Source organism: Loxodonta africana, chromosome 13 (genome assembly GCF_030014295.1).
Source record: "Loxodonta africana isolate mLoxAfr1 chromosome 13, mLoxAfr1.hap2, whole genome shotgun sequence".
NCBI classification, from domain to species: Eukaryota; Metazoa; Chordata; class Mammalia; order Proboscidea; family Elephantidae; genus Loxodonta; species Loxodonta africana.
In genome coordinates, this window is record NC_087354.1 from 72,320,474 (window position 1) to 72,338,164 (window position 17,691).

At 35.3% G+C, this 17,691-nt stretch overlaps 1 protein-coding gene across 7 annotated transcripts in view; it reads right to left on the minus strand.

Moving 5' to 3' along the window:
• Positions 1 to 17,691, minus strand: part of LRBA (LPS responsive beige-like anchor protein) — a 766,566-nt gene that overhangs the window by 87,080 nt on the left and 661,795 nt on the right. The gene's annotated exons all lie outside the window — the stretch shown is intronic.

The following is a 17,691-nucleotide window of genomic DNA, read 5'->3' on the forward strand; positions in this document are numbered from 1 at the left end:
TAGAGAAATTTAAAACAATAAGTAAGCACTAAATTTACTCTAAACAAAGACTTAAAAAAACAAAACCTATTCTGATGCCCTATTTATCACCAAAATCCATTCTTTTTTGCTTATAATTAGAGACTCTAGCACTTGTCACATTGAATTGTAACAGATTGCTTATATTTCAGTATTTGTGCACTGTACTGGAAGTACCATGAGGGCCAGGCCTGGGTCTGCCTTGGTCATATTTGTAACTCGGGGCCTGAGAGGGACTCAATTTATGTGTCAAAGAAAGGAAGCCATGTAATGTAAAGGCTACTTACTATGGGAAAGAAAATGTATTATTCACTTGAAATATTCATAATTGTTCTAGAATTAAAATATTTTGTTTTCTATTGTGACAGCTGTAACCAAATTATTTGGGCATTAATTGAGCTTGTACACCAAGAAATTCAATTTCAGGGTGGAACAGATATTTATAACTGCTGACTTACCATTACAGGTATTAATATTATACTACACCAAATATTTGATGGTTTTAACATAATAATGCTATTATCCAATAAATAATAAATAAGCATAATCAAGTATTCCATGGTAAATCTGGTTACAAGGTCCACTTCCTCTTACTACATTCCCAGTTACTAGCACTGTGCCTAGTAACACAATAAACCAAAAAAAAAAAACAGCCCTCAAGTCAATTCCAACTCATTGCAATCCCATAGGGTTCCCAAGGCTGTAAATCTCTATGGAAGCAGACTGTCACAACTTTCTCCCAAGGAGCCATGGGTAAGTACCAATAAATTTTTGCTAAGTTAAATAAAGTTATAAATACTAAAGAGTTTAAAAACTGAAGACATTTTTTTTTTTTTTAAGTATCATACTTATACTAGGCAATGTCATCCATAATTACTACAATATAAAAGTTTAGTATTACGGACCGCTTTACCAGTAAGTAATTCTATTCAAACCACAGATCTCTTAAACGCAAGCTCTGAAGGTTAATTAAAAATATACAAAGTTATATCCAGTGTCATGAACTGAATTGTGTCCCCCCAAAATATGTATCAACTTGGTCAGGCCGTGATTCCCAGTATTATATGGTTGTCCTCCATTTTGTGATTGTAATTTTACGTTAATAGGGATTAGGGTGGAATTGTAACACCCTTACTAAGATCACATCCCTGATCCAATGTAAAGGGAGTTTCCCTGGGGTGTGGCCTACACAACCTTTTATCTCACAAGAGATAAAAGGAAAAGGAAGCGAGGAGGGGGGAGGGAGACCTTATACCACTGAGAAAGCAGCACCAGGAGCAGAGCGCATCCTTTAAACCCTGGGTTCCTGCATGGAGAAGCTCCTAGTCCAGGGGAAGATTGATGAGAAGGACCTTCCTCCAGGGCAGACATAGTGAGAAAGCCTTCCCCTTGAGCTGACGCCCTCAATTTGGGCTTCTAGCCTACTAGGCTGTGAGAAAATAAATTTCTCTTTGTTAAAGCCATCCATTTGTGATGTTTCTGTTACAGCAGCACTAGATGACTAAGACATCTGGTAATATGTCTCACTGAAATTAATTCTTGCTTTTAGAGTAAGAAGTGTATGGCTGTGACGTATTTGTGCTGTGGCTTGCTGTTATGCTGTCAATATTGTAATAAGAAATCTCTTACTTTTAAAACACAATTGACTAACTTCTATAGCAAGCAGCCATTAAGATACAGACCATCAGTGTGGATATGTCTGTTCATGTCATTACTTTTAGGTCCCTAGGGTATATAACTAGGAGTGGAATTGCTGGATCATATGGTGGTTCTATTTCTAATTTTTAAAGAAATGATACACTGTTTTCCACAATGGTTGTACCATTTTACATTCTCACCTGCAGTGGATAAGGGTTCCAGCATCCCCATATTTCTCGTCAACATTTTTTTTTTTTTTATCATTGCCATTTTAGCAGGGGTGACGTGGTATCTTACTGTAGTTTCCATTTGCATCTCTCTAATGGCTAATGACAATGAGCATCTTTTCATGTGTTCGTTGGCTACCTGAATATCCTCTTTAGTGAACTGACTGTTCATGTCCTTTGACCATTTTTGATTGGGCTATTTGTTTTTTGTTGCTAAGTTGTACAAGTTTTATTTATATATATTTTGGATATTAGACCCTTATTGGATACATTGTCCCCAAAGATTTTTTTCCAGTATTTTCACTATTTTGATAAAGTCTTTCGATGAACTTAAGTATTTAATTTTTATGAGCTTCCAGTTATTTTGTCTTCTCTTGCTCATGCATTTGTAGCTATTTGATAATCTATCATTTAAAAAAAATTAGTTTGCCCCTACGTTTTCTTCCAAGAATTTTATAGTTTTAGCTTTAACATTTAGGTCCTTGATCCATTTTGAATTAGTTTTTGTGTATGGTGTTGAGGTATGGGCCTCGCTTCATTTTTATTTATGTGGAAATCCAATTTTGGCGACACAATTCGCTGAAGAGACTGTTCCTTCCCTGTTGAATGGACTTAGCACCCTTGTTGAAAATCAGTTCTCCACAGGCATATGGATTTATTTCTGGGCTCTCAACTCTATTCCATTGGTCTATGTGTCTATCATTGAACCAGTACTAGGCTGTTTTGATTACAGTAGCTGTACAGTATGTCTTGAAATTGGGAAGTGTGAGGTTTCCTACTTTGTTCTTCTTCAAAATTGCTTTGGCTATTTGGGGCCTCTTCCCCTTCCATATAAAGTTGAGGATTAACTTTTTTGTTTCAGTAAAGAATGCTGTTGGAATTTTGATCAGGATTACACTGAATCTACAGATCACTTTGGGTAGTATTGACATTTTCATAACATTAAGTTTTTCAATCCATGAGTACAGAATGTCTTTACATTTATTTAGGTCTATTTTAGTCTCTTGCAGCAGTGTTTCATAGTTTTCCCTGTATAAGCCCTTTACATTCCTGGTTAGGTTTATTACTAGGTTTTTTATTTTTCTAGCTGCTGTTATAAATGGTATTGTTCCTTGCAGCATTATTCACAATAGCAAAAAGGTGGAAACAACCCAAGTGGCCATCAACAGATGAATGGATAAACAAAATATGGTACATACATACTATGGGATACTGCTCAGCCTTAAAGAAAAATAAACTCCTGATACATGCTACAACATGGATGAACCTCAAAGACACTGACTTATGTTGAGCAACATAAGTCAATCACAAAAGGACAAATACTGTATGGTCTCACTTATATAAAATGACAAGAATAGGCAATTTTATATAGAGACCAATGGTTACAAGTGGTTACCAGGGCAGGTGCAAGGAGGGAAAGCGGAAATCACTCTCTAGAAAGTAGTGAATTTTTGTTTATGTGATGAAAAAATTGGCAATGACTAAGGGTAATTGTTACACAGCTTCCCTGGTGGCATAATCAGAGCTCAGCTGTTAACCAAAAGGTCAGCAGTTCAAATCCACCAGTCGATCCTTGAAAACCCTATGGGACAGTTCTACTCTGTCCTATAGGGACACTATGAGTCGGCATCAACTTGACAGCAATGGGTTTGGTTTGGTTTTGATTTTGACCAATGTAACTGTTATCACTAAGGTGCAAACCAGAAAAAAAGGGGGATGGAACTGAAAATAAAGTGTTTTTATAATTTTATAACTACAACAGCAGCCAGACAAAGAAACAAAAAGCTGCACCTATTGATACTACTTAGGTACAACTAAATACTTCATGGGGTTAGTTTTCTTGGTTTGAAGGTTTAGGGTCATGGCTTCATGGATCTAGCCAGTCAATTGGCCTAAACTCGTTTTTGGAGTTTCTGTTCTACCTTCTAGTTTGATGAGTAGCGCCTAGGGTCTTAAAAGCTTGCAAGCAGCCACCCAATATACAATTGGTCTCTATTTGCCTGGAACAGAAGAGAAGGAGACCCAGGAACTGGAAAAGGAAATGGACTGCAGGTTTAATTGCCTCCATGAATTACTACCTCCTCTGTCATGAGACCAGAAGAAAATGAAAGGTACCCAGCTACTATAACTGAACGTTTTGATCAAGGACCCAGTAGACAGATCCTGATCAAAAGGAGAAAAATCGATGACCAGAACTTCAAATTCATATGGAAACCAGACTTACTAGACTCACTGCGACTTGGGGGACCCCTGAATCTATTGTCCAGAAATGATCTTTAAACCTTGAACCAAAATTATTCTACGATGCCATCGTTAAACTAAACAACATTTTAGATCAATTAATAAAGAATGTCTGTCTTGAGCACTGTGCTTTTATAAAGAATTATCTATATGAGTCCAAACTGACAACAGTTAGTCTAAAGCACAGATAAGAACTTTAAGGGGTACTCTACATTAATGGTGATGTAACAATTAACAATACGGGTAGAGAAAGCGAGAAGGGTGACACACCGTGATGTAACCAACGTCAATGAACTGCATATGTAGAAATTGCAAACGGATGTATGTATGGTTGCACATATTGCCAAAAAAAAAAAGGGTATAGACCATCTTGTGACAAAAGCCATTCCTATTAGTATACAGGTATACATTTGTGTAAATATATGCTTTATTAAAACGAATGCCTATGAATAAGGAAGACGTTTACAGCAAAACACAAATGATAAAATATTTAATAATGTCTAATATGGCTTCACAATATATCACAACCTATAAAATACAAAAAATAATTCTGTAAATAAAACTCCAGGGAATTCTCATATTCTAAAGTATATGTGAAATTAAATATGCCTAAAAAATCTAATTTAACTAGTTTCAATTCTGAAAGTTATTGTTTTACACATCTCTTATAAAACTCATTGTATTTACAAATTTAGTAAACAACTAAGACAGCAGAAAACTGCTTGATACTTTATTTGAAATAAGAAGAGAAAGGCTTGTAATAGCTTTAAGTAAATTTCTATTTTAAGTACATAAACTTAAAATTAATGTAAAAATCCAGGAACTACTAATACAAGTTGCACACAAAAATGATACGTTTGTTTCATTAACTTGGGTCTAGGATAGGGTGGGGGTGGGGGAAACACATTTAAAGTGACACATAAAAACAGCAATTGTCTTAATTTGTGTGCCGTGCACTCCACACAAAAGCCCTAAATATGTTCAAATTAGAGCAAGCTGCTTGATTGTCACTGCAGTCTCATGTCACATTAATGCATGACAAACATTAAACCATACACTTAAATGGCAATTTATATCATTTAAATGTTTACTGCCAGATTTGCTCATCACTCATTTAAATGTGACTTTCTGACAGCTAATTTCAGCTAATTTTCTCCAATTCACTTAATTAGAACTTTCAATCAGAGAGGGATGTATATGTATCTTCTAGTTTACATTCTTTTTAGTTGCTCAAAACCTGAGTTAACAAACTGCTGAAAAGCTCTACTATAACAGATTAGTATGTAGTATCTCTGCGTCTACAAACAGTGTGGCTATATGAAGCATACTCACAGTATGAAGTCTTAGAAAGAACCTCCACTTATTTATGTAAATAATACTCTGGCCAGTAGTTTAAATAAAAAACGTTTAGTTCATACACACACACTATTGAAACGATAAAAAAAAAAAACTGCATCTAAACTAATTAAAAATTAATGATTTCAAAATTGTTTAATAAGATAAAACAGCCAGGAGTCTCCTGAGTGTCCGTAGTGTTGTGATTTGAGACTATAAAATTCTAGAATGCTCAGCAAATGACGAGGTACAAATGAATTATCTCAATATTAAAGCTCTAAAAACTAGGACAATTTTATTTTACATGCCATCAAATAAAGAATTGTGAGTTTGTTTTTTTTTTAAATAAATGATTACTTCTTTGTACACATTCAAAATGGTGAAGTTGGTTAGATTTAGATGCTTAAGCCTTTACTTCTTGACAATACATCAGAATTTTACTCAAAAATGCTGAAATGAAAGATACTGTATGGTCACATTATGCCCTAAACACACATGGAGAGATGACACAATGCTATGGTTCAGCCCTTCCTTTACATTGCCATACTGGTCAACCCTCATGGAATTATTGGCAACACCTTTTCTGTAGGTTGATGACTATGCTACCTTCATGAATTGACTCTAAATAAATTTTAAAAAACTAAATATAATATCTCTTTAGTCATCCTCAAGAATCTTTTGTGATATACCAAAGCTTTAAAAAGGGACTCAAAAGAACAACTGCTATGGATATATCGGAATTCCAAAAGGTTTTAAGTCATTTCAATACAGGCAGTTCCGCATTTAATATCCTTTTGATACCAGAGAATGGTAACTGCCTAACCAAAAGTATACAACAGTAAACAAATGTACTGACTGAAGACATGGGCGGGGGGGGGGGCGGGGCGGGGGGGGGACACAAGCTGAAGAAAATTGAGGGAAAAAAATAATTCAAAGTTAAACCCTGAAATTATGCCTTGTAACTTCTGTTTTTGTCATTCAAAAACATAAATAAAAAACCAATATTAAAATATTCATTATTTTTTTAATTCCTTTTCTATATATTACGGTTTAAAAAATATTCCTTATATAAAATACTTCAGATACACATTTTTAGTCACCAAAAAATAAAAACCAGCCAGTAGAACGCTAAGCATTTGAGATTTAGACGATCTTCATTAAGGCTAGCGTTAAATATGGTTTGCAGCTAGGGGATAGTAACGTTCTGCCCATGGTGCTCTCAAACCTAACCCATCAATTGTTAGTACTCCCCTAGCAGGCTGGATATATAATTTACACCCAATGTGCACTCTGAATGAAATTTGTAAAAAAGAAAATCCACTAAAACGTCCAACACAATACGATAATATTCAATTCATCTGAGTTATTATAAAATAAATCAGTGACTAATGTCCAATTGTTAAGGATCAAATAAGACGATGAAAAGACTATCATATGAAGCCTCACACAAATTGTCAATCCAGTCCAGGGGGACTCATATTAGTCTTGATAAACTGTCTTGGGGCTGATATCTGTTTTTTTAATGAGATCTATTAGGCAGGGACTAAAACACTTTGAGATATGCTAAAAAATACAGTATACAGATGTCAAATACAAACACTTATTAGTAACTTTCATTTGTTTGGTCCACATGCATAACTTCAACAAATTAAAGCTTTACTATTATAAAGATAATAGTAAATTATTCATAAATAATGCATCTGTGCAACCCTATGTCAGAAATAATTATATATGAGTATGTGTCTAATAATAAATCTCACTGAAAGAATGCAATCTATGATTTCCTGAAACTAACCCATTAAGGAAATAAATTATTTATTGATAAAAATGTTATAAAAATTATTCTTATTTTCTATAGTGGAGTCAACATGAGAACCTATGTACAAATATTTCCTTTTTTTCAAAAGAAATTCTAAGTTATTTGCAGAATAAAAACTCTAAAAGGTGGTGGTACTTTTTAATCATGCATTTAGTTCATCTGTAAAATACATGAATACATAACGTACATATATATATATGCACAAATGTAAAACTTAGGTAAAACCAAAAGAAGTTATTAGATAATTGTTTACTTTAAGACTTCTCTAGGAAACTTTATTTGTATATTATTTGTTTCTCAATATTTGTAATTCCTAGATTAATGCTAATATGTATTTATATTTTTGCTAGATTCTATTATATCATCCCATTTAAAAGAGCAAACTAAATATAAGCTATTGATGTTCACAGATAAATGACTTTAAAAAAAATGAGGTAAAAATTACCAAATATTACTTACAAACTCTTAAGTATACAAATAATCACATAACCAGAAAGACGCAGGCCTGTGTAGCCCAGATGCACATTTCTGCACACCCAGAGCACTGTTTCATACCCATTCCCAGGCTTCCAGTGGACTTACTTCTGTTCCAAGATACAAAATGCCACAGCAATGAGTTTCAGATAAGGAAAAAAAAAAAAAAAATCACTGATGAACGCTCCTGACTTGATATACATTTAACTATAGAATTTTTAAATCATATTTTAAGTCTCCATGAAGAAAAGAAAAAAATTAGTTTTGTACATTTCTAATTGTACTTATCATCAAGAGTCTTGACTTCTAAGACAGTAAGATATTTTAAAGGAACTAATGTTTGGATTGGCGAGAATGTAATATACACAATTATGAACTAGGAATTTTAAGTATTTTTCATTTTGTTGTTGTTGCTGTTAGGTGCCATTCTGACTCACAGCAACCCTATAGACAACAAAACAAAACACTGCCTAATCCTGCACCATCCTCACAATCATTGCTATGCTTGAGCCCACTGTTGCAGCCACTGCATCAATCCATCTCCTTAAGGGCCTTCCCTTTTTTCCTGACCCTCTAACCCTCTACCAAGCATGATGTTCTTCTCCAGGGACTGATTCCTCCTGATAACATGTCCAAAGTACTTGAGGCAAAGTCTCGGAATACTCACTTCTAAGGAGCATTCTTGCATTCTTCTTCCAAGACAGATTTGCTCATTCTTCTGGCAGTCCATGGTATATTCAATATTCTTCTTCACCAACACCATAATTCAAATGCATCAATTCTTCTTCGGTCATCCTTATTCATTGTCCAGCTTTTGTATGCATGTGAGGCAATTGAAAATGCCATGGCTTGGGCAAGGCGAACCTTAGTCCTCAAAGTGACATCTTTGCTTTTTAACACTTTAAAGAGGTCTTTTGAGCAGATTTACCCAATGCAATATGTCATTTAATTTCTCAACTGCTGCTTCCATGGGCATTGATTGTGGATCCAAGTAAAATGAAATCCTTGACAACTTCAATCTTTTCTCCATTTATCATGGTGTTGCTTATTGGTCCAGTTGTGAGAATTTTTGTTTTCTTTATGTTGAGGTGTAATCCATACTGAAGGCCGTAGCGTTTGACCTTCGTCAGTGAGCGCTTCAAGTCCTCTTTGCTTTTAGCAAGCAAGGTTGTTTCATCTGCATATCACAGGTTGTTAATGAGCCTTCCTCCAATTTTAATTTAAACACTTGTACAATTATTTAAGATTATTTAAAAACTTGAACAATTATCCTCATTTTCTAGAAATGTTTTTTTTTTTTAATGTTAAAATCCTCCTGTATGCTGACATTTTATCTATTTTCTTTGGAACTACAGAACACTGACACATTTAATTAACATTTAAGTAATTTTTTTTTTTCATTTTAAATATCTGTAACAGAGCCTTCTTCTTGCACATGAACACACACACAGGTTTAAAATGAACTGGTCTGTTGTGTTAGCACGTGCTGGATTTCAAACACTAGTGGTAACGTTTCCTCAACATTGATATACGACCTTTGTAATTTACATTTAAGAAAGCTGTTTTTTTCAGCCTAATTAGAACTGTTTCAAATTTTCCTGCTAAATACATGATATAAAGTCCTTTCAAGTTTTTTATTCTAGGGTTTCTTTCCATGTCAACTTTGTTCCAATCAAAATATGCTTTGAATTAAATGATTTTGATTGAATATGTGGATCACATTTCACTTCTAAGATTTAAAGTCCAAAAAGGAAAAGTTTAGCCTGTTCAAACAAAGCAAGAGCAGCCACTTTGCGGAAAGCTATTCACATTTAAGAAGACTGACAAATTGTTTGTGTGCACTATTAGGTCTAGTTTCTGCAATAGTTGCCAGATTTCCTGTCCCCCTAATAAGATACATTAACTCCTTAAATGCTGGCCCTGAATTTGTGGTGAAGTCGACTAACTTCAGTGAATTTTTAATTTACCTGTGATTTCCTTCTTTGAAATAAATTTAAAGAGAAATTTCTGTTAATTATGAATTTTCCAACAACATAGGTCACAGAAAAAGCAACTTTTTTTTAATACTGAACAGACACAAATTCAGTACGCAAACTGCTTTCCAAACGTGACTTGGCAGAAGTGACACGTACACATCAATCCTAACTTTTCTCCTGAAATGCATTAATTCAACCTATTTTAAGATTACTCTTTCAGGTGATACATGACAGTGAAAACACTTAAATATTTCATGAACTATAATCCATTAGCATGAGTTTAAGATTCTCCCTGATTATAAATATAATGCTTTAGAAGCTCAGATATTCATTTTAATATAAATATATAAAATATGAAATAATTTTTGTACTGTTGACAAAGAAAAGTTTAACTTTTAGGACTTTAAAAATGTGTGTGAAGCTGTGACATTAAGTCAAGAATGCCAAAGGGATTCAAGGAGGTTCAAGGATTTAGATTAAAAAAAAACAACTGTGGGATGCTAAGGATAAAAATTTTATCTGACAGTTTTAAAAAATAAAATGTCGTCAACAACACATTGAGTCGAGGCTGAAAAGCAGATAGAGAAATCACTGTAAGAAATTCTGTACCTCTAAACTGCCCTTGAACTGTTGGGCTGAAGAGAGATTTTAGAGCTGGCAGCACGCCGTTCATGTCTACATTTGTATTATTACTGAAGAAAAGTGTGAGTTGCTATCCTATCTCCATATAGCCACGGAGCACCCATGCGTCTTTTGGCAGGAGAATCATTGTCTACGATTGTGATTGTGTAGTTTTAAATGGACTGGTAAACCAGCTGTTATATATTTTACACACTGAAGGCCATGTTTCCTTTGAAATTCATAGTTTTAATCTCAACTGAAGTCTATATTGCTGTGTGCCAAGATCAAAAGGATTAGGCAAACTTGTACAATTATCCTCCTTTTCAAGAGATGATTTTTTTAAATGTTAAAATACTCCTATATGCTGGCATTTTATCCAACTATTTTCTTTAGAACTACAGAGCCCTGAAACATTTAATTAACATTTCAACCTTAGGTCACTCTTAATCTAAAATCTAGGAATTCATAATATACAGATACATTAAACTAGTTATACTACAATACACATAAGGACGCGGAGCTTTTTTTTTTTAATTCTAGTTTAATAAGAACGGATGAGGAACATTGTAATTAAGGCACAGATATACCCATGTATTTCTTTCTTTTTTTTTTTTCCTGCCAGCAACGTGCCTTTATTCAGAAAATAAATTACAGAGCTTACAATGATGCCTACACAACAAGATGAAATAAATTTAACGTAAGTAAGGAAATGTAAAAATAAAGGAGTTAGCACATAAAAACCATGCCCTGAAATTCTATAGACTTGCTAGAGGTGGGCCATGCATTTGGTGCTAAGCTTTCTAGCAGGCAACATAAAGAAAGAAACACGAAACTTACAAGAGTCAAAATGACTATAATGTAAAAACAAACCAGATGGCCTGGAAAAACACATTATTTCTATTCCTGAGATAAGAAATTCCTCCCTTGGCAATATGATGGAATCCAGGTATGTGACTCTGAGGGACTGACTTAATCCTAGGATAGTTTAAAGGATAGACAAATGGAGAGACTACATACTCTGCAGGCAATCCTGTATAAATATTATTTTTCTTAGGTGAGGCTTTGAATGGTAGGTTCTAGATTATGTTCCACGACATGTACCTGGAATGTAGCCATTTTATTTTGTCAGGTAAATGCAGAGTCACATGCTGCAACAGTTACACTGAGTCTCAGGACTAACAATCTTTTAAAAATTTGACGAGCATACAGAGAAAGACACAAGCTTATCTGGAAGGCAAGCCTACCTTCACCTGGAAGAGCTAACGGTGTATCTTATGACAGGTCTAACATTCTCCTCAGAAAGTAATTTTGGTTATACTTTCTCACACAGATAAGTACGCCATGAAAACCTCCACATACCATACATAATGCTCCCATACTTACAGACATTAAAAAGTTCAAAACAGGTGTATTAAATCCTCAACTCTTTAAAATAAATTAGCAAAGTATCCCTAGAATTAGAAAATTGACTTTGAGCGTTGTAAGCTGCTGTTAACACCCTCTAAGATTTTTTTTTAAGATAAACTAGTTATAAAAACATACATATAAGTAATAAGATATTAATCTAAAATTTTTAATTATCTACCTAGGTAAAGAAAAAAAAAATAGGTTTCCTCTTCAACAACCATCAAAAAATGTTATTAATTTGCTCTATGAACTCCTGGAGGTTTCATTTTATAGTCAGCTACAAATAGAAGAAAAACAAAACCAAAAATTTTAATCCCTTCCCATTTGCTTATCCACATAGATCTGATAAATACTAGCAGCCTTTTGCCTTTGAAGACGGCCAGAACAGAATCCCTACTTATTGCCAGATGTAGTGTAATCCCGTTCAGGCTCCAGACAAACACAAGGAGCTGTCTTCATGGCCCCAATGATTCCCTGGACCGACTACCATCAACTTATATTGGTAAATCAAAATCCTTGGCAAAATAGAGCAGTTATTATATCACCACCGCAGAAATATCCAATGAAGAAAATTTAAGCTAAAGAACGCAAATGCAAAGACTGCTGAATATTTTTTAACCCTTTCGTGAACCAGTTATTTTCTGCTTTGAATTTTTTGTTGATACCATGTGTTTTCATTAATGGAAGCATGCTGAATTATTGACTGTATATGAATTTCTGGTAAGTAGCATGGATTTTTTTTTTCTTGCCCCCTCCCACAAGCCTACCCTAAGTGTTCAGTGGTACATATAAAATACCACGAATTATATCCCACACCCTGCTCTGGGCTCTATTGGTACATATGTGTAACAAATAAAAATTGTCAAAATTTCTATTTTTCCTACCAGAAATTCAGGTACCTCGTACCCTGCAAAAACAATAATTTGCAGCACACACCCGTTTCTTTGGTTTCAAGCAGTCATAATGGCCCCAGCCTTAAGGCACCACACAGAGTTAATGGTGCAGGAACTTCCCAATAAACCTTCAGAGGCAGAAAAAGTACTTGGTCCCTAGAGGTACCCATGAGCACAAATGGGTTAAAGCATTGATAAGTTCCTCCAAAACCAAAACCAAACCCAGTGCCGTTGAGTCAATTCCGACTCATAGCGACCCTACAGGACAGAGTAAAACTGACCCATAGAGCTTCCAGGGAGCGCCTGGCGGATTCGAACTGCTGACCCTTTGGTTAGCAGCCGTAGCACTTAACCACTACACCACCAGGGTTTCCGATAAGTTCATACAGAGATTCAAATTACACCTGCACTTAATTTGTGTATGCATTATGTAGGACTAAAAGTCTTTTTTCATTCTGTGACTTTAGAGTAAAATAATCAGTTCTCTCATCTATAGCCATTCAACAAACATTTATTGAGTATTAACTCTGGGTCCTGTTTTAAGCTAGCTTCTGGGGATACTAAGATGACATGTCTCTTTAAAGGGTGGGCAGGCAGGCAAAAAGTCAGCTCTATAACTGCTCTAACAGTCAAGGAGGGAACTGAGAGCCTCAAATAAGACAGCAGCAGTGGGAGTGAAGAAGAGCAGAAAGGTTTTAGAAAGACTTAATATATAAATTATTATTTATACCAAACGATTACCAATGTGTGGGGTGAAGGAAGGGAAGTTCAGGATGACACCCAGGTTTCTAGCTTGGATCCTAATCAAACTAGAGAAGGAAGAGTTTATATGGTAAAAGATAAATTCAGTTTTGGACTTAGTATTGGTATTTTGGACTTTCCTTTACAGATACGTAATTTTGTAAATTAACCCTAAGCCTTTGTTTTAGACCTAAGATTGAGAATTGTAACAAAAATGTGTATGTTTTTAAAATATGTTCATGATCAATAACAGGGTGTAAGAGCCAAAAGCCAAAAAATTCTGGGTGACAAAATGACCACCAAGACCTTATATCTGTGCTGTCCAATAGAAATAAAATGTAAACCACATATGTAATTTAAAAAATTCTAGTGGGTGTATCTTTTTCTTTCTTTTTTTGGGGGGGGGCATCAAAAGGACTAGTGGATGTATCTTAAAAAGCAAAATGAAACAGGTAAAATTAATTTCAGTAATATTTAACCCAAAATATAAAAATACCATCACTTAATATAAAAATTATTAATGAGGTATTTTACATTTTTTATGGTATTAAGTCTTCGAAATCTGGTATGTATTTTATACTTACAATGCACAGCACATCTCAATTCAGACTAGCTACATTTTAAGTGGTTACCATAGTAGACAATGCAACTTTGTTGAGATCCCAATACTAAATCTGCATCCAGAATCTTACTGCATTTTGATATAAGATAAACTGCAAGGGTTAACAATATTCAACCCTTTTTAAATACAGCTTCTCCTTCTGAAAAGACAGACAAATCTTACACGGCACAAAGCATCTGCCAGACTACACAATGACCTTCAATGCAGTTTTCAAGAGGTCATTACAATTCTCAGAGCCATGAAGAATGTCTACACCTTAGGGCATGACAGCAGAAATATAATACCTTCAGGTATGATTTACATATAATATTCTGCAATGCATATTCTTCAGCCACTTACAGATCGCGGAGGGAATGTGGTAGCATTTGAAAGATGAAATTATGACTACCCTCTTCAACAATCAAGGTAAAAGAGTTAGCTCTAGCAACTACTGTGTTATCTGTAAACTCTTCATCCTTACATATTGGCTAATGAGCTCTATCAGCTACGTACTTTAAGAACTACTATATAGCTATTGACTACAATTTAGTATAAGGGACACAATCTTTGGTGAAGTTCAGATATATGAAATCTGCAGGCAATGTGGATATATTCACAAATCTCATAAAACGCACCTTATTTTAGTAGCAGAAGGAACGAGCTTGTTTGCCCATCCCTAGAAATTTCTTAACATCCGTAATAACGCCCTGTAGCTCCCTGAATCGCAATAAATTGTGGGTCCCGTTAGTAAATTTGTCATTTACCTCCTCTGCTATTTAGCTACTATCTTTTCTTTCTGCTCTAAGTACGCCACAGAAAATGTTTTTGCTAAGATTACCATGCCTAACTGTCGAGAATACAACGGATGCTTAACTTTCCCCACTCATTTCTCTGCGCTGTGGTGTTTTTGTTTGTATCTCTCGATTCTCTCTAGTTTCCTTAATAGCCTTTCTCCGGGTTCTCTTTCTACATTTTTGATTCCCCTCCTTTTTCAGTGTGGAGTCTTTTTCCTCTCTATACCTCTGACAAATGAATCCCAGGCTTTCTGTTTCTGATACAGCTCAGGTTAGAAGAGCCAGACTTCAAATACATCAACTAACCATGATTACCCTCTACATGGAGTTCCAAATCCAAAAATTTTCCTGTATACTAGACATCTTTTGGTGCATTTCAAGTAACTCAAACTTAATATATCAAAAACTGAATACTTTTTCCTCTTAAACTTGCTTCTTTTCTTGCTTTTCTCTAATTATGGATTCAATTCGTCACCCATTCAATCCAGAAAAGTGGTTGTCATCTTGACTTCTCCTTTCTCCTTTCCCCACAAAATCTTATCTAATCAGACAATACAAAAATAAATAAATAAATAAACCAAACCTGTTGCTGTCCAGTCAATTCCCAACTCATAGCGACCCTAATGGACAGAGTAGGACCGCACCATAGGTTTTCCAAAGAGTGGCTGGTGGATTTGAACTGCCAACCATTTGGTTAGCAGCCAAGTTCTTAACCACCGCGCCTCCTAAATATCTTTCAAATCTAGTCTTTCTTTTCCACTCCACTGTGACTATTTTTTATTTCATGTATCATTATTTTTTGGTTCAACTATCTTAAGAGCATCCAAACTGTTCTCTTTACCTCTAAAGTCTCCCCCTTCAACCCTTCTTTCATACTAATCGACATCTAAAACCTGACTAAGGCACTAAACCAAACCAAACCCACTGCCATCAAGTTGATTTCGGCTCATAGCTACCCTATGAGTGTAACTGGCCCATAGGGTTTCCAAGGCTGTAATCTTTACTGGAGCAGGCTGCCACATCTTTCCCCCCGCAGAGCGGCTGGTGTGTTTAAACTGCTGACCTTTCAGAAACACTTCGATAGTTCTCCTTTCCCTAAAACAGGGGGTTTAAAGTGCACCACAATCGCCCAGAGGTCTTCTTGTAACACTGATTGCCAAGCTCTGATTCAGTAGATCTGGGGTGGAGACTGAGGATCTGCCTTTTGAACAAGCTCTCTAGTGATGCTGATGCTGCTCATCTGGGAACCACCCTTTGAGAACCACTGCTCCAAGGAAAAAGTTCATAGTGTTTACTGCATTAAAGATCCCTCACACGATAATGGGCCTCCAGCATTATCTATCCATCTGTATCCCCCGCTGTTCTCTCACACATGTCGTACTCTATCTGCTGAAGTGAACTGAACTCCTGTGCTCTACTGGAACCTCAGTGTCTGTTTACGACTGCTTCTTTTACCTATAATGCCTTTTCCACCATCTTACCCCTTCCCTGGTAAACCCCTACTCATTCTTAAAGACTAAGACCAAACGTGGCATCCTATTTTAAGCCGCCACTAACTTTCCTAGGCAACAGAACACGACATTTCCTGTTCTCACACTACTTTCACACATATATATATATATATATATATATATATATATATATATATATATATATATATATATATATAAAATGATATACTTTCATTGCAACCTGTATTTCTCCTCCATGGTACATATCACAAGTATTATTTGTTTTGCAGTGAAACCTGTGTGAGCCAGAACTCAATGGAACTGCCTTGCTTTTCCAGGTCTCCCATGTTTTCTGATTTGACGGGGTGCTGCCTTACCACTTTTCTATCTCTTCTTTTAGCAGAAAATATTTAAGGTTTCCTTCTCTGACAGGTTTCTGCCTTACATGGATTCTGGCTTTCGCAGGTTTTACGGTATCGTTTCATATATTATCAGAGCTTACATATTTGTTTAGTTTTTTATTTACTGATATCTCCCTCACTAAACATTAAGTTCCAAAAGGGCAGGTTGTCTTTGTCACTGGTCTATTCCCAATGACTAGTATGTAGTAAAAAAAAAAAAAAATGTAGTAGTCACTCACAAAATATTTGCTGAATGAATATATCAATCTATTTCTCTAGTTACTGTCATATCTGTTTGCTCCTTATAGAGACAGTTCCAAAGGGCTGGTGTCATATTCTTCCAATTTTGTGATCACAGACCCAGTTACCCAGTAGGCTTAATGTCTCTTGAGCAAATGAATAGCATTTAAAAGAGATTCTTCTAGTTTAGCATGATCCAGTCTCTATGCTGAGGAAATATGATCTTAAGGCATTGTAGAAGGAGCACAGAAATGATCATAGATACTTTATCCAGTTGCTACAGTGCTAGTCGGCAGGGTTTTGGAAATGAGAAGAATTTCTGATTACTAGTGATTGTAAATGAGATGCCTGCAGTTTGTTAACCATATAATCAAATTTAGGGTAGCATGGTTACATGGAAAGAAGAAAAAGTAAATTGGATATTGAAGTATCATCATTCAAGGTTTCGTTTTCTTTTCACAACGTCAGGAGAATGGATGCAAATGATGTTAATAATAAAGCTGACACAGGCTCTAGAAAGAAGGAAAACCCACCTGAAGGTCAACTTCAAAAAAATTCACTGACCAACTAACCAATGACAATAAAGTAACAATAAAAGGGGCAGTAAACATTTAGTGACTGCTTGTCATTGCCAAGTTTTATGCTAAATGTTTTCCATGAATTATTTCCTTTAGTCCTCACAATAATCCCATGAGTTGAACGCTACTTAAATTTTTTTTTTCTTTACAAATGAGCAAAGAGTGTTGTTGTTAGGTGCCATCGAGTTGGTTCTGACTCATAGCAACCCTATGTACAACAAAACAAAACACTGCCC